This window comes from Schistocerca cancellata, chromosome 4, assembly GCF_023864275.1.
Source record: "Schistocerca cancellata isolate TAMUIC-IGC-003103 chromosome 4, iqSchCanc2.1, whole genome shotgun sequence".
Lineage (NCBI taxonomy): Eukaryota > Metazoa > Arthropoda > Insecta > Orthoptera > Acrididae > Schistocerca > Schistocerca cancellata.
The window spans coordinates 349,428,482-349,451,562 of record NC_064629.1 but is presented as its reverse complement, the minus strand read 5'-3'; positions in this window follow the sequence as shown (position 1 = coordinate 349,451,562).

Genomic DNA, 23,081 nt, shown 5'->3' with positions numbered 1-23,081 from the left:
TGGCGAAACAAGCGCTGTATCTTTTGAGAGATACAGGGGCGAGTGTGCCGGGGCTTACCCCATTTCACTGCTAATAGCGCCGCATCATCATAACACGCCTGTGTGTAGCATAGAAAGAATTGCGCTATAATCTATGGTTGAAATTAGAAATTAAAGTTATTTTTCCAAACTTTGTCATTATATGCTTCAGTATATTAATGTTATAATAGTTAAATCTCAGAATGATCCAATAAACATGTTTCGCCAAATACAGTTTTAATAAAAAAAAAGTGGCACTAAATAATGCAGCTAGAAAGCTAAAAATTGTTCGGAATGTGCAAACGTATGCCACAATCCACTGTTACAGGTCTTAACTTGATCGGAGCAATATTTTGGTCAAAATCGGAGTTTTGACGACAAGTTGAAGGCGCTAAATATTACTCAGAGAGATGAAAATTCGTATGAAGCTGCAGTTTGGTACAAAAACAATAACTTTGTGACTCCACTAAGCTATCTCTAATAGTTTTAAAGTAATTTACTAAAAGCTCAATTTGGAACAAAAACGTCCTTATCCGTAATAGATTAAGCATCATTTGTATTAATGATAGAAAGTTATAATCACAGCATTTGATTACGTTAAGGAAATAATACATCTGTACCAAGTTTGAAGACTTTAGTGTAAATAACAATCAATTCAAGGACTCTTTAAGAGGTAGTTCAGAGGTTACGTTCTACTGTCGGTTCTGTTATAAAAATTCTAGCGAGCAAAGTTTAAATGCAGTCGAGCTGAGACTTTCTCAGTAACTAAAGCCAACGTAACTTTAATTATATAAAAATTATGAAGATTGTAAATTGATACACAATAGAGTTATTAAATATTATGCGTCCGAGAAAGTGGCCATTTAGGTAGTACTACCTGCGCATACAGCAGTTGACAGCAGATGTTCCGTTCAGCCGTCCGCTGCGTACATACATGAATACGGCTAGAGAGGCATGAGACAGATTTCGTCCAAATCTATCGATCTGTCCATAGCATACGCTGTCTCTCAGATGATGTCACAGCCAGGCAGCTACCAAACATGTTTTCGGTACAAATAGGAAGAGAACGCACGATGACTGTACACCATGGTGGATTGCTTAGATTTTAATGGAAGTAATTGTGTGCCGCCCGTAATGTCGACAAAACGACGTGGCAAGTGGTGAGATTATTTTCCACTTTCGTGGCGAGCAATTAACTTCGATGATTAGAAGTAAGGGCGAAATACCATTTTGATTGGAACTTACCATAGGGGTTGCCTCTGAACTGCTCATAGTGCTGATTATAATGGGGACGTTATTATTATTATTATTATTATTATGAATATTATTATGTTTGTGCATGTGAACTTCTACTGAATACTTGAATCAGTTAAAACTCAAAACTTTTATTTATAGTCGTAGTTCTTGATCCCACTGAGTAAACAGGAAGTAGGAACACTTCTTTCAGCGAGGACAAGAAGAATGTGGACTTGCAGACTGGAAATTATGGTCAGTATGTTCATCACTTCCTGACTGACCGCGAAAATAGTCATCGGGGTCTTGTAAGCGACGGCGACAAACGAATTCATTATACACGGTGAGCACAAAGTCTTCCGCTGATTAGAACAATTTATTACAGAATAAGTTTGACATAACAATATACATCTGATGCCGTCACATAGCTTAGTGTTACTAGTGTTTTTTTATTTTATTTATGTATTTTTTTTGACCACTTACGTTAGTACACCTCAACGTGTGCTCCCTTGGTAGCGCGGAGAATGTCGAGGCGGTATTCCAGTTCCCTCCAGGTGTTTCGTAACCTGTGTTCTGTCACGTACCCACAGCTGCTTGTATCCTAGCCTTCAGTTCGTCGACACCATCAACTGGTGTGACGAAGACTCCGTCCTAGATATAGCCCCAGAAAAAAAGACAAGGGGTGTAATGTCTGGAGAGCGGGTTGGCCAGGGTGTTGGACCGTTCCTTCCAATCCACCGATCCGGAAATGTTTCATCCAGGAAATCACGCACTATCAAAGCGCAGTAGGGGGGAGGGGCGGAGTTTGCTCCATCTTGCTGGAAAAGTATCCATGGTTGATATTCTTCTAACTGTTGTTGTGGTCTTCAGTCCTGAGACTGTTTTGATGCAGCTCTCCATGCTACTCTATCCTGTGCAAGCTTCTTCATCTCACAGTACCTACTGCAACCTACATCCTTCTGAATCTGCTTAGTGTATTCATCTCTTGGTCTCCCCCTACGATTTTTACCCTCCACACTGCCCTCCAATACTAAATTGGTGATCCCTTGATGCCTCAGAACATGTCCTATCAACCGATCCCTTCTTCTGGTCAAGTTGTGCCACAAACTTCTCTTCTCCCCAATCCTATTTAATACTTCCTCATTAGTTATGCGATGTACCCATCTAATCTTCAGCATTCTTCTGTAGCACCACATTTCGAAAGCTTCTATTCTCTTCTTGTCCAAACTATTTACCGTCCAGGTTTCACTTCCATACATGGCTACACTCCATAAAATACTTTCAGAAATGACTTCCTGACACTTAAATCTATACTCGATGTTAACAAATTTCTCTTCTTCAGAAACGCTTTCCTTGCCATTGTCAGTCTACATTTTATATCCTCTCTACTTCGACCATCATCAGTTATTTTGCTCCTCAAATAGCAAAACTCCTTTACTACTTTAAGTGTCTCATTTCCTAATCTAATACCCTCAACATCCCCCGACTTAATTCGACTACATTCCATTATCCTCGTTTTGCTTTTGTTGATGTTCATCTTATACCCTCCTTTCAAGACACCGTCCATTCCGTTCAACAGCTCTTCCAAGTCCTTTGCTGTCTCTGACAGAATTACAATGTCATCAGCGAACCTCAAAGTTTTTATTTCTTCTCCATGGATTTTAATACCTATTCCGAATTTTTCTTTTGTTTCCTTTACTGCTTGCTCAATATACAGATTGAATAACATCGGGGAGAGGCTACAACCCTGTCTTACTCCCTTCCCAACCACTGCTTCCCTTTCATGTCCCTCGACTCTTATAACTGCCATCTGGTTTCTGTACAAATTGTAAATAGCCTTTCGCTCCCTGTATTTTACCCCTGCCAGCTTTAGAATTTGAAAGAGAGTATTCCAGTCAACATTGTCAAAAGCTTTCTCTAAGTCTACAAATGCTAGAAACGTAGGTTTGCCTTTCCTTAATATTTCTTCTAAGATAAGTCGTAAGGTCAGTATTGCCTCACGTGTTCCAGTATTTCTACGGAATCCAAACTGATCTTCCCCGAGGTCGGCTTCTACTAGTTTTTCCATTCGTCTGCAAAGTATTCGTGTTAGTATTTTGCAGCTGTGGCTTATTAAACTGATTGTTCGGTAATTTTCACATCTGTCAACACCTGCTTTCTTTTGGATTGGAATTATTATATTCTTCTTGAAGTCTGAGGGTATTTCGCCTGTTTCATACATCTTGCTCACCAGATGGTAGAGTTTTGTCAGGACTGGCTCTCCCAAGGCCGTCAGTAGTTCCAATGGAATGTTGTCTACTCCGGGGGCCTTGTTTTGACTCAGGTCTTTCAGTGCTCTGTCAAACTCTTCACGCAGTATCGTATCTCCCCTTTCATCTTCATCTACATCCTCTTCCATTTCCATAATATTGTCCTCAAGTACATCGCCCTTGTATAGACCCTCTATATACTCCTTCCACCTTTCTGCTTTCCCTTCTTTGCTTAGAACTGTGGGGCAATAAACTGTTGCAAAACGTCTGTGTAAATGTTAGCGGTAATGGATTTTTCCGCGAAGAAAAACGGTCCAAAAACTTGTTATGCATGAGGCCGCACCAAACATTCGCTGTCTCGCTGTAACTGTACAGTAGCATGTGGAGCCTCTAAACCCAATGTATGGACATTATGCGTATATCATTCCACTGACATGAAAAGTGGATTCATCGGTAAATCATATGCGATATAAGTAATCGTTAGCGTCATCAATCCTGTTGAGAATATCAATTGTAAATTTAGTACGCGTCAGCAAATCATTCGGTTGTAAGGCCTGCACGATTTGCACTTTGTAAGCATGCAACGCCGCGCGGGATTAGCCGAGGGGTCTCGGGCACTGCAGCCATGGACTGTGCGGCTGGTCCCGGCGGAGGTTCGAGTCCTCCCTCGGGCATGAGTGTGTGTGTTTGTCCTTAAGATAATTTAGGTTAAGTAATGTGTAAGCTTAGGGACTGATAACCTTAGCAGTTAAGTCCCATAGGATTTCACACACATTGGAACATTTTTAAGCATGCAACCTAAGCCTTTTACGAAGTATCTTCACCACACTCGCTTGTGGTATTTGAAGTTCACGTGATGCTTGATGAGTTGATTTAGACGGATTCCGCTGAAACGATTGCTGAACACGATCAACAGTTGCATCACTCACACGAGGCCTGCCACTTCGAGGACGATCTTCAACGCTGCCTGTTTCGTTAAACTTTGCATACCATCGCTTTATTGATTTAACGTCAGGAGGGCTGCGTCCATAAGTTACGCTGAACACGGATGGGCGATTTCGTTTTGTGAAACCAAAGCATAAATTGCACTTTCTCCTGCTTCGACGCCATTTCGCCAGTAACTAACGTGACCTTACAGATCACGTCGGTATTGTGGAGCGCTAGTGCCATCTATTGGTCACAACTAGTAACACTAACCTGTGTAACGTATTATGTCAAACGGTTACTCTGTTATAAATTTTTATAATCAGGGCAAGACTTTGTGCTCACCCTGCATAATAACCCGCCGCCGGTCCATAACAAGATCAGATACCAGATGCAAAACATTTACTGAACACTTATTGTTCAGCAACAGGAGCCATGATCAATTGCAATAAGTTGAAGACAATGAACATAGGAAAAGGTTTACTGCTGGAAGAACAGGAATTGCTACCCACAGCGACAAAGGTACAAGGTGTAGGTCTAGATCTGGCGGCAGAGTTACAAGGGATGTAGACTACCAACTGGCGATCGATGTTGCACAGTCAGAACTAGCATACTGTTGCAAAATGGCTCTGAAAACTATGGGACTTAACTTCTGAGGTCATCAGTCCCCTAGAACTTAGAACTACTTAAACCTAACTAACCTAAGGACATCACACACACCCATGCCCGAGGCAGGATTCGAACCTGCGACCTTAGCGGTCGCGCGGTTCCAGGCTGTAGCGCCTACAACCGCTCGGCCACCCTGGCCGGCATACAGCTGCATTCCAAGCGCTGTCTCAATATGATGCAAAAAGTAAAATTAAGTAAACGAGTTCACCTAATCAAAAGTGAATTAAATAACATCCATTTTGTTAGTACCAGCGCCACTAGCCAAACGTGTATCAGTGATTGGATATCTTGTATACCGTGGTAATGTTTTCAAGGTAAAATGCAGCACACTAACAATACCCTTTGAAGAAGATGGTATTGGATTAATAGATACTTACGCAAAATGCAACGCATTACTAGTACGCAATGTCCTTAAAAGATCAAAATTCAGCCTCACCGGATTAACAAGAAGCACTAGTCAATATTAGCAAATACGCAAAGTTAGCTTTCTCAGAACCACCATAGTCGAGAACAGCTACATAACCTAGGAAGATAAAATGAGCAATGTATAGAAATAGTGCCACCGTATTAAGATACTTTTAGGTCCTAACAGAATGTTAACTAAATACCTTCATGTCAGTTGGCCAGAGGTGTGGAAGAACATTCACAACATAGGCCCTACAGCTTGCATCAGATGTTACAACAGAATGGTACAAAGCTGTCAGTGAAAGTATTACAATGGTCACATTGTTGTACTCTACTCATCTTACCGATTCACCTAATTGTGCTAAGTGAAATGAGGAAACACGAGTTCACATGTCACCACATACGCGTGATTTCGGAATGGACCCAACAAAAACTTGGATTGCTACTGTGCTATGGCACAATATGTCAAGATATAAGAAGGGACACCACACCAAAAGCAATACCCTAGCTGGAAGAACTATACGGTAATCTGGCTATCGGATCAATTCTTACACTACATGAAAAAATCAAAAATATCGAGCTTAACTAAAGTAGTGGGGCAACAAGGACACCAGCACACATTGTAGGTTGCCTACATGACGGGCAAGTAAACGCTCAGCGGTAAACCTATTGTTCTGTTTTGATTGACAGGTGCTTAACCTGCAGTTCGGTTACATGGTTTGTCATGTCACTCCCACCACTCCCCTGTTACCCTCCCCTCCACCACCCCATCCCTCTGGGAACTTCCCTCACCAATGCAAGATCAATTTTGGTATCAGTTTGATTGACTAATTAACTAAATCAATCAGTTAATTAAACTCTCCTCTCTGGGAAACCACATATCCTCCCCCCCTCCCCCACCTGGAAATTGGTGCAAAAAAATCTCAGTTGATTGGACGTTTAGTGGGAAATCGATCGCAGTTTGTGGAATATTGTTTAAACAATTTACACAATGTGTGGAAGATTGTTTATTTAAACAATTTGTGGGATATGAGGCAGTGTATGGAATATAGCTTATTTACTTATCTATTTATTTATTTATATTTTTACTTAAAGAATTGTGTGGGAAATCGATTGCACTGTATAGAATATTGTTTAAACAATTACTGGTAGCCAAGGCAATATGTGGATTATAGTTTATTTAAACAATTTATGGGATACAATGTGGTATTTGGTATATAGTTTACTCATTTAGTCAAAGAATTTGTCACAAAATTCATTGCAGTATATGGAATGCTGTTTATTTAAACAATTTGTGTGTGACAAGGCAGTATGGGATATTTAAACAATTGTGCACTTTGTTATTCTGATTGCACATGGAAACGCCGAATGGGTTTAGTTTATATTTGCTGCTAGAGTCAGGGATGTTAAAAATGGTTCAAATGGCACTGAGTACTATGGGACTTAACTTCTGAGGTCATCAGTCCCCTAGAACTTAGAACTACTTAAACCTAACTAACCTAAGGATATCACACACATCCATGCCCGGGGCAGGATTCTAACCTGTGACTGTAGTGGTCATGCGGTTCCAGAATGTAGTGCCTAGAACCGCTCGGCAACCCCAGCCGGCCAGGGATGTTCAGGCTCTTATTTTTTCATTTTCCTCTTGTTTTGAAGCACATTGGTGTCTAAGCACAGATGGGAAAATTAGAACATTACATATCTAAAAGTTCAAGACTTATTTCGAAATTCATCGCCACTTTCTGTACGTGGACAAATTACTAGAATCTCAGTGGCGAACTATTTTGCACAGATAGCAGTCATATTTCACTGATGGCTAAACTATCCAAAAGTGGTCTACAGATCATGAATGGAATGAAGTGGGGTATACTAGCCACCATTTGGGGTCTCCCGTGCGTGTGTCTATCGTCAAGGTGCCACCACGACGCTCAAAACCGCCCAGTGTCACAATTACAGATCACGTTACTAAACACCATCGACCACAGAATGTATATCAGCCTCCTTTGATCCCACAGCCCCCAAACAAAGCATTCTGTTGATCGGGAAATTCCAGACTCATTTCCTGTCTCTGTTTTTTCAGGAGACCACTGGCTATTTGTCTGTGTGAACCAATGTCCCAAACATGCAGACAGAGATTTTCATCTCTTCTCAGAATATAGTGTTCCTATTGGCTAATGTTGGAGACAAAGGGAGAGCTGACACAAGTTCAATATCAGAAATAGAATGAAAAAAAACGGTTTGCACTACCCCAGAAAATTAATTGTTTGACAATTTACAGGAGTCAAATAGATCACTTAAAACAGATTGCCTTCACCTTACGATGCTCCTTCTTTGTAATAAAACATATTTTCAACATTTGAGTATCATACACAAACATTATACATATCAAGCAATGAAATTTCCCCCACAAATGGATCATAGTACTAAATATATCTGAGATCTGTATGCATCAATGTTTGAGAGCGCCAACACCCACCTCCATCACATTGTTCCATTAAACACATCTGATGAAAAGACAACCTACTGATCACACAAACTAGCGATCGCAAGGCATGCACCGTTCGCCATCTGCAGGGTAGCCCCCATCTTCACCGCCCAGGAGAGAGACCCAAACCTGCCCAGGCCATCTCTGCCCAATGCTGAACTTGTGCATGTATGCAATACAACTATCAGAAACATGATTGGGTTCTTAAAAGTACTATAGAATTCCTAAAGTCGGTTCTCTCCGCTACATTCAGAACATAGGAGGAAGGTTCTATTGCGTGACTGAACAGAGACAACAACAAATACCACTGCAAGACAGAGTCTACTGTGATGTGTTGAGAAACACTAAACATGACACATTTAAACCACAATCTCCTTCGTAGCAATATTTGCTATGGATAGATGTTAGAGATTGCTGAAACACTCTTACATCCCATGTACTCGCCTTCCAGACACCCACATGCACTGTGCAGCAGTACAGTGCCAATACTCAGAGGTCGGTGAAAAATACTGTCGCGACCGCAACCGCAGTTGTGGGCACATGTGTATGTCAGAGTGCACCACCCCTTGCAGGGAAATCATACAGGGATGACTAGAGTGGTAGGAATTCAGATGTTATCAATACGTCCAGTGCAAACACCAATCATTTTGAATCTTCTCTCACACAACACACAATACACAAAATGGACAACATACACAATGTGATCAAAAGTATCTGGAGACCCCCATATAATCCGACGGGAGGCCCTAGTCACACAAAATTTACATTTACCCCTATATAATACAGAATTGACCACTGGATATCACGAGAGGAGGACCTGCCAGCATAAAATGAGTTGGGGGATATTTGTCTCGTCAGTAAAGATGCTAAAACAGCAGAATGGATGTGTCAGAAAAACTCAGTGACTTCGAAATTGGCCTAGTCATTGCATGTCATCTGAGTAATAAGTCTATCACGGACATTTCAATCCTTTTAAAGCAATCCAAGATGACAAATTATAATGTGGTTGTGAAGTGGAAATGCAAAGTTACAACCACAGCAAAACCAAGACCAGGTAGACTTCATGTGCAGACTGACAGGGACTGTCAGTCATTGTGGTGTGTCATCGTAACAAATTGCATTAAGTCAGAGGAAGTAGGTTGTGAAGTGCTACCAGCAGTCCAACTAGCACAATGACTGTGATTAGGGAGTTAAAAAAATATTACGTAAATTGTCAAGAAGTTCCTCATAAACTCTACATTTCTGTGGTGAGTGCAAAGCAACACCTGCGATGGTGTGAAAAGTGACGTAACTGGGCAGTGAATGACTGGAAACGATTGACTTGGAGTCGAGAATCGTGCTATATCCTCTGACAATGTGATGGAAGGGTTTGGGTTTAGTAAATACCTGTAGAACATTACCTGCTATAATGTGCAGTGCTAACAGTGAAGTATGGAGGAGGGTTGTTGTTGTTGCGGCCTTCAGTTCAGAGACTGGTTTGATGCAGCTCTCTATGCTACTCTATCCTGTGCCAGCTTCTTCATCTCCCAGTACTTACTGCAACCTACATCCTTCCCAATCTGCTTAGTGTATTCATCTCTTGGTCTCCCACTGCGATTTTTACCCTCCACACTGCCCTCCGAAACTAAATTGGTGATCCCTTGATGCCTCAGAACATGTCCTACCAACATATCCCTTCTTTTAGTCAAGTTGTGCCTCAAATTTCTCTTCTCCCCAATTCTATTCAATGCCATTAGTTATGTAATCTACCCATCTAGTCTTCAGCGTTCTTCTGTAGCACCACATATCGAAAGCTTCTATTCTCCTTTTGTCTAAACTATTTATCGTCCACGTTTCACTTCCATGCATGGCTACACTCCATACAAATACCTTCAGAAATGACTTCCTGACACATAAATCGATGTTAACAAATTTCTTTTCTTCAGAAACACTTTCCTTGCCTTTGCCATTCTACATTTTATATCCTCTCTACTTCGTCCATCATCAGTTATTTTGCTCCCTAAATAGCAAAACTCATTTACTACTTTAAGTGTCTCATTTCATAATCTAAGCCGGCCGCGGTGGTCTAGCGGTTCTGGCGCTGCAGTCCGGAACCGCGGGACTGCTACGGTCGCAGGTTCGAATCCTGCCTCGGGCATGGGTGTGTGTGATGTCCTTAGGTTAGTTAGGTTTAAGTAGTTCTAAGTTCTAGGGGACTTATGACCTAAGATGTTGAGTCCCATAGTGCTCAGAGCCATTTGAACCATTTTTTCATAATCTAATTCCCTCAGCATCACCCAATTTAATTCGACTACATTCCACTATCTTCATTTTGCTTTTGTTGATGTTCATCTTATATCCTCCTTTCAAGACACTGTCCATTCTGTTCTACTGCTCTTCCAGGTCCTTAGCTGTCTATTACAGAATTACAATATCATCAGCGAACCTCAAAGTTTTTCAAAGTTGTGGCTTATGTTGACGAAAATTACAGTTTGCAGAATGACACAAAAAAGTATGTCTGGCATCACTTCAAGACAAATGGTGACCTGATGATAATTAGAGGTCAAGGTGGAGGAGGTAGCGTTATGATATTGGGATGTTTTTCATGGCTATGTTGTGGTCCCATTATTGCACTTAAGAAAACACTAAATGTGGAAAGATAGGAATACACTTCACAGCAGTGTGTACTGAGTACACTAGAGGAAAATTTGAGACAATAATTGTATCAACATGACAATGCGCCCTGTCATAAAGCATTATTTGTGGGGCAATGGTTTGTGGGAAATAACATCTCTGAAATGGAATGCCCTACCAAGAATACCAACCTAAAATCAAGTGGAGTATCTTTGGGACGAGTTAGAACGTCAACTTCACACCAGTTCCCAGCTTCCAACACTACTAAAATTGCTGGTTTCACTTCCTGAGGAAGAATGGGCTGTCATTCCTCAACAGATGTTCAGACACTTCATTGAAAAATACAGTTCAAGCTATTATAAAGACAAAGGGTGCACACACCCCATATTAATGCCCACTAATAGGTGTCCACATACATTTGATGAGATCATGTTCACTGCCATGCAGAAAAGTTGTGTACTCTCTAGACTAAGGTTTAAAACTTAGATTCCAATACCAACAGGTAATATCTAAGGAAGCGTTGAATTTTGCACCGTGAATATTTTGTAACAATTGGAGCTCCAGCCGCAATAAAAAGAAAACCACCAACATTTCAGACTTATTTCTACCAAATTCCTCTGAAGCGAAGTGTTTAAACAAAAAAGCCTTTGCTCTATTCATTCTATCCAAGTATAAAACAAGCATGGTATCAGGTCTGATACATCTATGGAGCTGTTTTGTTGCATATTTCTCAATGTTCCTTTTTTTTAATATAAAAACTGTAGTTTCTAATAGGTATTCACTTGGTACTGACAGAATACCCTATTTTTTGAACAGTGCAATGCAGTGGGCACTTTTGTAACTCTTGCTCATTATACTTCTGGCACATTTTTGCATTTTGAACACATTTTCCACATTCTGAGCATTTGCACTCCAGAATATTATGCCATAACTGATGCTAGAATGTATGGGTTCATAGTATGTTGCTTTTAGGCACAAGTAGTATTCATAAGGCATAGCATGCTGTGCTAATTATTTTTCCAAGTACCTTAATGTATTCATCCCATCTTAATTGTTGATCAACATACATACCTAAAAATTTTGTGCAAACTACTCAATCTTTGGTTTCATTATGTATTTTATATTTTGTTATTTTATGTCTTTTATTCATCTAGGAGTTCATATTATTAGTTTATATTACATAAAGAGTCACTTTATTGTTATTTGACCAGGTGGAACTTGGAGGCTAAGATGGCGTCTAGTGCGGTTGTGTGTTGTGATCAATTGAACAAAAGTTACACTTGTGCCTTAAAAACAGTTGTCTATGGGAATTGTAGTAGTGAAATCGTGAAGCTAAAAGAACGAATTTCAAGTTTACAAAAAGCTGTGGACGTTTTAAGATATGACATTTCGCGTTTAAGAAACGAAAATGCTGAGCATCTGAAAGTCCCTCGCAACATGGCGCCAATTGTAAATAATCAGTCGAATTACTCGACAAACAAGAGTAAAATTTACTAAAATACGCGTTGCGTGTGTAAAAAGTACAACACTTTCAGTGACAGGATGTGCTTATCTTGCACTAAAATATCAAAAGTTGCGGAAAGGAGACATGCAGAATCGGAGAAATTCCAGTGTGTAGCAACTACATCTAACGAATAAAATGCAACGTTGAGTCGAAAAGTTTCAGGACTCTGCTACTGTGGACATCGTGTCTGTAAAGGAATTATGTGCATAAAATGTAAAATTGTGTTTCATTTCTCTTGTGTAAATGTGAAATCTAGACAAAAGTTCTGGCTGTGTATGGAAGACGAGTTAGGACAAGGCTTGAATAACAAAGACTGTACTTACGATATAATCAATGTGCTCATTGATGAGGTTAAAGAATTAAAAAGTAAATCTGTCGAACTCCCACGACAGAAGTTACAAAATGATGGTGAAATACTCAGAGACAAGAAAAAGGTTCCAAATCATGGGAAAACAAAAACTCTATAAGGGAAATCGCTGCAAAAACCAATCAGTATATTACGCCTATAACAGCATCTAAAGCTGTGAAAAAAATTGCGAATGATTCCTCGTTATACATTACAACAAGGAACAGGTTTGATGTGCTACAAAAAGACGAAAATTGTGAACAACAAAGCACTGAGGTAAATAAAAACTTCATAGTTCAAGAAAACAGCATAAGTAGCAAGAAACATTCGTACAACAGACACAGCAGTAATATAAAAAGCTCACCTAAACACAAAAAAAGAATAATGGTGTTTGCAGACAGCCATGGGCGATCAGTTGCAGCTAACTTTATGCATCAAAGCCATAATAATTTCGTAATCCAAGGAAATGTTATACCAGGTGCACCATCAACTTCAATACTTGAAAGCTGTAACAACTTACAGAATCTCACAATGAATGACACAGTTATAATCTGGGGTGGCACAAATGATGTAGCCAAAAACGAAGCAGACAAGGCATTAAATGCTATAACATCAGCATTAATTAAGCTTCAGCACACAAATGTAATCATAGTAGGGATACCCCATAGATATGATCTTGAAAACTGGTCTTGTGTGAACGATGAAACCAGGCGAACAAATAGGAAAATAGCCAAAATAGTGAAATCTTTCCAAAACACTCAGTTTGTAACAGTCCCTGAGAACAGAGATTGGTACACTTCTCATGGACTACACCTAAATGCTACTGGCAAGGAAGAAATGGCCAGAACTTTACTTGCAGTCATCTCTCCAAAAAATCAACTAAAGCCTGCAATATCACTTGAGTGGAAGGATCCAGATGAAACTGAGCAAATAATATCACAGCAAGAGAAAATTACAGTACCAGAAATCAACCACAATGTTGTCAAGAGGACAGTAACGAACAATGGAGTAGGAAGATCAGTTTGCAGCAACAGGATATTCAAAAGTCCAGAAACACATTGTGCTCCTAGAAGATCCTCAAAACCAATAAAACCCATAGTTAAAAGTGACATGTTTTTGTGCGAAAGTAAAGCAACTAACAAATTCTTAGGACTGGGTAAAAACAACTTGCTAAGCCAGCTAGTTAAAACAACAGAAGCTGTGGCATCAACTGCAGACTCTTCAGCATCACTTACTCAATCAAATGTGGTGGAGTATACAACTCCAGTTACTGCAACACCAGGCAGTTCAGCAAATCCTCGGACTGTATAGAGGAAGAAGGCACTTCAACAGCTACCTGGACAACTAGACAGACAGAAGCCAGGTTGGGTAGTAGATCGAGAAATGCAAGATCGCCAAAGAATAGGATCACTTTTAATGCCTGGATCCAGAACTTATGTAAGTGAACCAACTCAGTGCATTTTAAAGGAAGATAATCAGAGAGGCCGGTTAAAAATACCACTAAGGCTCATGCACCTAAACATACAGTACCTTAGAAATAAGCTTAATATATTACAGGTTTTTGTAAATGAACACTCACCTCATATAGTAGTGTTAACTGAGCATGGATTAAAATCTGATGAAATTATTTACTGTAAACTAGAGGGATACTCCTTAGCAAATAGTTATTGTAGACCGCAACATAAGGGTGGTGGTGTGGCAGTTGACATTAGTGAGAATCTCGAGTACAAGAAAATAAACTATCTAGACCAGTACAACAAAGAAGGCTTGATTGAAGTGACAGGCATTGAAGTCCACACCAAAGAGTGTAGAGAGGTTATGAGAAAACATAAAATTATTGGGATTTATCATCCACCAAAGGCTGATGTTAGCTTCATAGACATATTTAGTAGAGTAGTGGGACGTTGTGGTCCCAGTGACCTAACTATACTTGGTGATCTGAATATTGAGGCAAAATCTTCCAGTTTGTGTAATATGAGGTTAATAGATACTCTTAACCCATATAATCTCATAAATGTAGTAAATAGTGATACCAGGGTAAAAAAGTCCACATCTAGCAGAATTGATTACGTTATACTATGTAAACATATTAAAGACAGTGTTAGGTGCTGGAATATGGATTTTCACTACTCTGACCACAAATGCCAGCTTGTAGAGTATGTAAACACAAGCATCCCAAAAATGACAAAAGTTATCGAAAATAAAAGAATCCTAAAAGAGGGTAACATCCTTGCCCTAAGAAATAAATTAGCTATAGAGGACAGGGATCTGGTTTACCAGACTGAATAATCTGAAAACAAATGGGCCAAAATCTATGATACTATGCTAAGACAATTTGACGGATGCTGCCCTGTTAAGAAAATACAAAGAATGTTCACCCATAACCAAAGTGCAAAAACCAACAGACTGATACTTCCAGCAAATATGATAAAACTCAGGCAAAACATCCAGGACCTGGATGTGTTACACAAGTCAACAAACCTGCAGGTTTTTAAGGCCAAGTACAACGAAGCCAAGAAAATCTTTAAGAAACAGCTTTCAAATCTAAGGAAACACATATACAGCAGTGAAATAGCTCAATCAGACAATATAGCCAAGACCTCATGGAGAATTGTAAATCAATTTCGCAAAGCCACGCCGAAGCCAGAAACTGAAATTGTAAATATAAGACATGAAGGAAACACAATTAAAGATCCTAATAAAGCCTGCAATGTTTTCAATAAATACTTTACATCTGCAGCTGTTAGTCCAGTTAATAACACAATTGTGAGTAGTGAGGTAAAGCTCTGCCCCTTTGAAGAGCCACTTTTTGAATTCAAACAAGTGAAAAAGAAATAGGCAGGATAATAAATAACCTAAAGAATAAGTTCTCATCTTGATGGGATGGTTTGAGTAGTATCGTGATTAAAAAATGTAATAAGTAATTAGTTAAACTAATCACCCACCTGGTAAACTACAGTACATTTCCAAATGTATTAAAATGAAGTACAGTTAAACTAGTGCATAAAAAAGGATCCAAGGAAGAGGTTTCAAATTTCACGCCCATATCATGAATACCTGTCTTCAGCAAAGTATTTGAAGTTGTGCTGCTGACACAACTTAGTGACTATTTCTTGAAAAAATAAGTCTCTAACAGAGACAAAACATGGATTCCAAAAAGATCATAGTACTATCACAGCAATTACTGAATTTCTTCACAAAACGTATGGTGCCCTTGATCAAGGAATACAAACAGCTGGCATATTTCTAGACCTTACTAAAGCCTTTGACTCGGTAAACCATGTGATACTTCTAAGTAAACTTGAGTCATACAATGTAAATGCTGCATTCATGCAATTGCTGGCTACATATTTATTTAACCACAAGCAGTGTACAAAGCTGACTTACAAAATCAATAATCAGATCATTAATTTCCAGTCCAGATATGAGACAGTCACACAAGGTGTACCCCAGGGCTCAATTTTGGGCCCTTTCCTTTTCCTAGCGTACATAAATGATATACAGCAGACTTTCAACTCCCAATTGGTAACCTATGCAGACGATACCTCACTGTTATTTCTTGGTAAACAAAATGATGAGTTAACGTTGGTAGCAACTGAGGGACTACGGCAAATAACTACTTATTTCCAAGATCAAGGTTTGAAAGTTAATATCAGTAAATCTCAGTTACTGCCATTTAAACTTACAAACTTACACTAAACCTCTATCAGTAACATAGGTGGAATTGAAGTAGTGGACACAGAAGGCTGCAGATTTCTAGGTATTCACCTAGATGACAATCTAAGATGGGTAAACCATATCAAATTTTTATGCAATAAAATCAGCAGTTCATTACATCTAATCAGCCAGTTATCAAAAGTAGTCCCACATCAGACATTAAAAACAATTTATTATGGAACCATTTTTGCACAGCTTAATTACGGGAGATGGCGGCTAGTGTTGATATGCATAGTGTTCATGCGGAAAAAAGTGAAAATTACACCGATAAAAACAGCGTGTGCACGAATTGTAGTGATGAAATCAGAAAGTTAAATGATCATTTAAGTAGTCTGCAATTAACCATTAATACTCTGATGAGCGAACCAAAAAAACTTACGACCAGAAAGTGTGAACCTACATCAATCTTGCCTCACAGTAACCACGAAATTCCAGGCAAAGTGAAAAACAAAGTGCCTCATTCTCAACAAAGGTTATTGTATGACCCTAATATCGCGTTTACAAGCAGGTTCAGTGTGCAATCAACCGTGCAAGGTAAGAAACATTGTGCATGTGATAAAACTAACTTCCGAGCTGAATATGAAACTACAAATACGCGGAGTGATACATCCAAAAGAATGCCTAGCAACTCAACTACCGTTATGAAAGGAAATGAAACTGAAAGACCTGAACACTTGCGTGACCCAAATATCAAGTATATGTCCAGCGCTGATACTAAATTGTTTGGCCATAACGACGGTGGACCTTCTAAACAGGCAGAGAAACCTAAACGAAGAAAAGTAGTTTTGAAGGCAGACAGTCATGGTCGTGGATTTGCTCGCCTTCTGAACGGTCAGTCCAGTTTACAAACAATCGCTTACATAAAGCCTGGTGCTTCTATGTCGGAAGTTTGCAATCATGTACGATCCACAGACGTTGCTGACTTATCCTCTGAAGACTTTGTTGTGCTAATTGGTGGGTCAAATGACGTATATAAAAACGAAACCCACAGAGCAAAACAAGAACTAAAAAAGGTGCTTAGGACAGTTGACACACACAAATGTTTTAGTGCTGAACATTCCACCTCGGCATGCCTTACCGTCTTGGTCATGCGTAAATAAAGAAATAATCAATGCCAACCAACAAATTTCATTACTTTGCAAACATTTCAGAAATGTAGAACTCGTAAATGTTAATAATATTGGGCGCAGATTCCACACATTACATGGATTGCACGTTAAAAACATGGGGAAAAAACTGCTCGTCGGAAAAATTGAAGAAATTATCACCAAGAGGCATCAAACACTCAAAAGTAAAATCATCCTGGATTGGCCCCCCAAATATTCGAAGGAAACAACGCCAGCAAGACCTCAGTCACCAACATCAACAACAAAAGAAGGAACTAGGTGCCTCCAATATTCAGGCACAATGAATGCAGTAACAGCTCTACCAATTGCAGACCCAGCTCAAACACCAGCAGCAATATTATCAACAGCAGGTGCAGCAGCTGAACAACTACCAGGGGAGCCAGACACAGAAGAAAATGCTGCTGCAGATGATAATAGAAGAATAGGTGCAGTCGGGAAAAGAAAAGCAGTACTTCCAGCACACCTGAATGATTTTTTATTGACAAGGTAAAGGTAAGTGATCAATTAAATATGCCAAAGTCTAACAATATGCCAAAGCCTAACAAACCCTTTAATTTCATGCTGATTCATCAAAATGTCCAATCATTGCTAAACAAATTAAGTGAAGTTGAAATTTTATTTACTGATGAGCTAAAAAACGTTTCTGTAGTGTGTATAACTGAACACTGGCTGCCTAAAGATGCAATGTCAGTCACAAAACTTGCAGACTTCAATCTTTCTTCATCATTTTCTAGAATTACATCATGTCATGGAGGGTCATGTATATTTGTTAAAAGTGGCATTGATTATTGTAACATAAAATGCATTGAACTGTTAGCTGAAGAGAAAATTTTTGAAGTATCTGCAGTTGAACTCTCTGCATTAAAATTAATAATCATCTGTGTATATAGGAGCCCTGATGGGAACTTAAATGATTCCTGTCACCAACTAGAAGCAGCTTTAAATACTATAAAAAAACTTCAACAAAACAGTGATCATATGTGGAGATTTTAATATTGATTTTCAAGAAATCTCAAAAGACCAGCAAAGCTTGATGGCCCTACTGGAAACATATAACATAAAAGCCACCATAGACTCTCCTACAAGACTTACACCAACAACTAGCTCAACAATTGATCAGATATTAATAAACACAAATGTAAATCACAATTTATGTGCCGGAAATCTTAATACTGGCTTCAGTGATCACTATGCACAGTTTATTGCTTTGCACACCCAAAGTGAAACAACTGAGAAAGAGGAACTTGTAAAAGAAGCATGGAAATTCACTAACAAACAAATAAACCTTTTTGTACAGAGACTAAGTGAAGAAACTTGGTACGAAGTGTATACCGGTGAAAATACTAACAAAAAGTTTGAAAAATTCATGGAAATCTTCATGTCATACTTTGAAGCTGCATTTCCATTAAAAAAGCAAAAATGTCAACCTAACTTCAAAAAGAACAAATGGATTACAATAGGTATTAGAATATCTTGTGCAGAGAAAAGAAGATTACACGATATAGCAAAGACACAGAACATGCCTCATGAATTTCATTTGTACCTGAAGAATTACAAGAGGATCCTCAAAAATGTTGTAAGGAAAGCTAAAACAATGGCAAATGACAAATACATTGAAAACTCAAAAAACAAATCTAAAGCTATATGGGAAGTTATACAAAATCAAACAAGTGAAACTAAACAATATAAAAATGTGAACTTATGTTATGAAGGACAAATGATTTCCTGCCCAACAGAAATTGCAGGGACCTTCAACAAATATTTTGCAAACGTAAGTGAACAGTTGGTGAGTGGACTGGAAGATATAATGGTCGCCTGTTCGTAGATATTGCTAATTGCTATAATCGCACTATTTCACTCCCATTTACGGAGCTTGTTAGCACTTGATGTTAGGTTGGCACCATTAAAATTCATTGTGTTGTGGTAATCGCTGCTACTTGCTGGATCGCTGCTGTGTCTCGTGCTGATGCTGGCTCTAAATCTGGTTGTCTAGGGTTAAAAACATGAGGTCCTGTGTTTTTTATGTGCTTTTGATGGTAAAGAACGAGCGAAACCAACAAATATGTAAACTTCAAATATTTATTACTCTGGTGGCCATCTTAATTCCACTGTCCACCAAAGACCATGACACAACACAAAGTAGTACTTTCTTTACATGTTCTTTGCATTGTTTATCCACCTCAAACAATAACACACAAACACACTTTACCAAAGTGACATTACGACTTTTTTTTTTTTTTTTCATTCCTGCTCCAGATGGGAGGAGGCGGGCACATGGAGAACCTAATGTTCTTTGGTGCCTTAGCTTATCTTATGTACTGCTGTTGGGGCCTCTCGACCCTTCTTGCTGCTTGTATTTATAACATTGTCAAAGAACTACTAAAAAGAGATATAGTTTATAAGTCACATGTACATCTGTTATCATAATTTGTGCAGAAAAGTTATTAATTTGCATCGAGTGACATAATTTAACATGTTATTAAAATGACAGACAGATTTGTTGACTTGACAGAATAATTCTTTGTTACAAAAAGGCCGTTTTTTAGAAGTTTGTCAATTGACTTCTCTAATTTGCATAAATAAGTAAATATAAATATTCCGGAGGTAAAATAGTCCCCCATTCGGATCTCCGGGCGGGGACTACTCAAGAGGACGTCGTTATCAGGAGAAAGAAAACTGGCGTTCTACGGATCGGAGCGTGGAATGTCAGATCACTTAATCGGGCAGGCAGGTTAGAAAATTTAAAAAGGGAAATGGATAGGTTAAAGGTAGATATAGTGGGAATTAGTGAAGTTCGGTGGCAGGAGGAACAAGACTTCTGTTCAGGTGACTACAGGGTTATAAACACAAAGTCAAATAGGGGTAATGCAGGAGTAGGTTTAATAATGAATAGGAAAATAGGAATGCGGGTAAGCTACTACAAACAGCATAGTGAACGCACAATTGTGGCCAAGATAGATACGCAGCCCACACCTACTACAGTAGTACAAGTTTATATGCCAACTAGCTCTGCAGATGACGAAGAAATTGAAGAAATGTATGATGAAATAAAAGGAATTATTCAGATAGTGAAGGGAGACGAAAATTTAATAGTCATGGGTGACTGGAATTCGAGTGTAGGAAAAGGGAGAGAAGGAAACGTAGTAGGTGAATATGGATTGGGGCTAAGAAATGAAAGAGGAAGCCGCCTGGTAGAATTTTGCACAGAGCACAACTTAATCATAGCTAACACTTGGTTTAAGAATCACGATAGAAGGTTGTATACATGGAAGAACCCTGGAGATACTAAAAGGTATCAGATAGATTATATAATGGTAAGACAGAGATTTAGGAACCAGGTTTTAAATTGTAAGACATTTCCAGGGGCAGATGTGGACTCTGACCACAATCTATTGGTTATGACCTGTAGATTAAAACTGAAGAAACTGCAAAAAGTTGGGAACTTAAGGAGATGGGACCTGGATAAACTGAAAGAACCAGAGGTTGTACAGAGTTTCAGGGAGAGCATAAGGGAACAATTGACAGGCATGGGGGGAAGAAATACAGTAGAAGAAGAATGGGTAGCTTTGAGGGATGAAGTAGTGAAGGCAGCAGAGGATCAAGTAGGTAAAAAGACGAGGGCTAGTAGAAATCCTTGGGTAACAGAAGAAATATTGAACTTAATTGATGAAAGGAGAAAATATAAAAATGCAGTAAATGAAGCAGGTAAAAAGGAATACAAACGTCTCAAAAATGAGATCGACAGGAAGTGCAAAATGGCTAAGCAGGTATGGCTAGAGGACAAATGCAAGGATGTAGAGGCTTATCTCAATAGGGGTAAGATAGATACTGCCTACAGGAAAATTAAAGAGACCTTTGGAGATAAGAGAACCACTTGTATGAACATCAAGAGCTCAGATGGAAACCCAGTTCTGAGCAAAGAAGGGAAGGCAGAAAGGTGGAAGGAGTATATAGAGGGTCTATACAAGGGCGATGTACTTGAGGACAATATTATGGAAATGGAAGAGGATGTAGATGAAGATGAAATGGGAGATGTGATACTGCGTGAAGAGTTTGACAGAGCACTGAAAGACCCGAGTCGAAACAAGGCCCCTGGAGTAGACAACATTCCATTGGAACTACTGACGGCCTTGGGAGAGCCAGTCCTGACAAAACTCTACCATCTGGTGAGCAAGATGTATGAAACAGGCGAAATACCCTCAGACTTCAAGAAGAGTATAATAATTCCAATCCCAAAGAAAGCAGGTGTTGACAGATGTGAAAATTACCGAACAATCAGTTTAATAAGCCACAGCTGCAAAATACTAACACGAATTCTTTACAGACGAATGGAAAAACTAGTAGAAGCCGACCTCGGGGAAGATCAGTTTGGATTCCGTAGAAATACTGGAACACGTGAGGCAATACTGACCTTACGACTTATCTTAGAAGAAAGATTAAGGAAAGGCAAACCTACGTTTCTAGCATATGTAGACTTAGAGAAAGCCTTTGACAATGTTGACTGGAATACTCTCTTTCAAATTCTAAAGGTGGCAGGGGTAAAATACAGGGAGCGAAAGGTTATTTACAATTTGTACAGAAACCAGATGGCAGTTATAAGAGTCGAGGGACATGTAAGGGAAGCAGTGGTTGGGAAGGGAGTAAGACAGGGTTGTAGCCTCTCCCCGATGTTATTCAATCTGTATATTGAGCAAGCAGTAAAGGAAACAAAAGAAAAATTCGGAGTAGGTATTAAAATCCAAGGAGAAGAAATAAAATCTTTGAGGTTCGCCGATGACATTGTAATTCTGTCAGAGACAGCAAAGGACTTGGAAGAGCAGTTGAACGGAATGGACAGTGTCTTGAAAGGAGGATATAAGATGAACATCAACAAAAGCAAAACGAGGATAATGGAATGTAGTCGAATTAAGTTGGGTGATGTTGAGGGTATTAGATTAGGAAATGAGACACTTAAAGTAGTAAAGGAGTTTTGCTATTTGGGGAGCAAAATAACTGATGATGGTCGAAGTAGAGAGGATATAAAATGTAGACTGGCAATGGCAAGGAAAGCGTTTCTGAAGAAGAGAAATTTGTTAACATCGAGTATAGATTTAAGTGTCAGGAAGTCATTTCTGAAAGTATTTGTATGGAGTGTAGCCATGTATGGAAGCGAAACATGGACGATAAATAGTTTGGACAAGAAGAGAATAGAAGCTTTCGAAATGTGGTGCTACAGAAGAATGCTGAAGATTAGATGGATAGATCACGTAACTAATGAGGAAGTATTGAATAGGATTGGGGAGAAGAGAAGTTTGTGGCACAACTTGACCAGAAGAAGGGATCGGTTGGTAGGACATGTTCTGAGGCATCGAGGGATCACCAATTTAGTATTGGAGGGTAGCGTGGAAGGTAAAAATCGTAGGGGGAGACCAAGAGATGAATACACTAAGCAGATTCAGAAGGATGTAGGATGCAGTAGGTACTGGGAGATGAAGAAGCTTGCACAGGATAGAGTAGCATGGAGAGCTGCATCAAACCAGTCTCAGGACTGAAGACCACAACAACAACAACAACAAGTAAATAACCTGAATTATTAAGAATTACCTTGGTTTTCGTCTAAAATAGGATTGATTTCGTGAATACTGAGTGAAACCGCTCCTAGTGAACAAATAGGTTTCACTGGGTGATTTTTATTTAAGGAGATCTAAAATACCAAAGTTGGCCACTATTTTTCGTACTTCATATTAATTATTTGAGATGAACTTAGTGTTTTTACATGATGACATTTGCTGTATCAGTGATCAAGTGATAT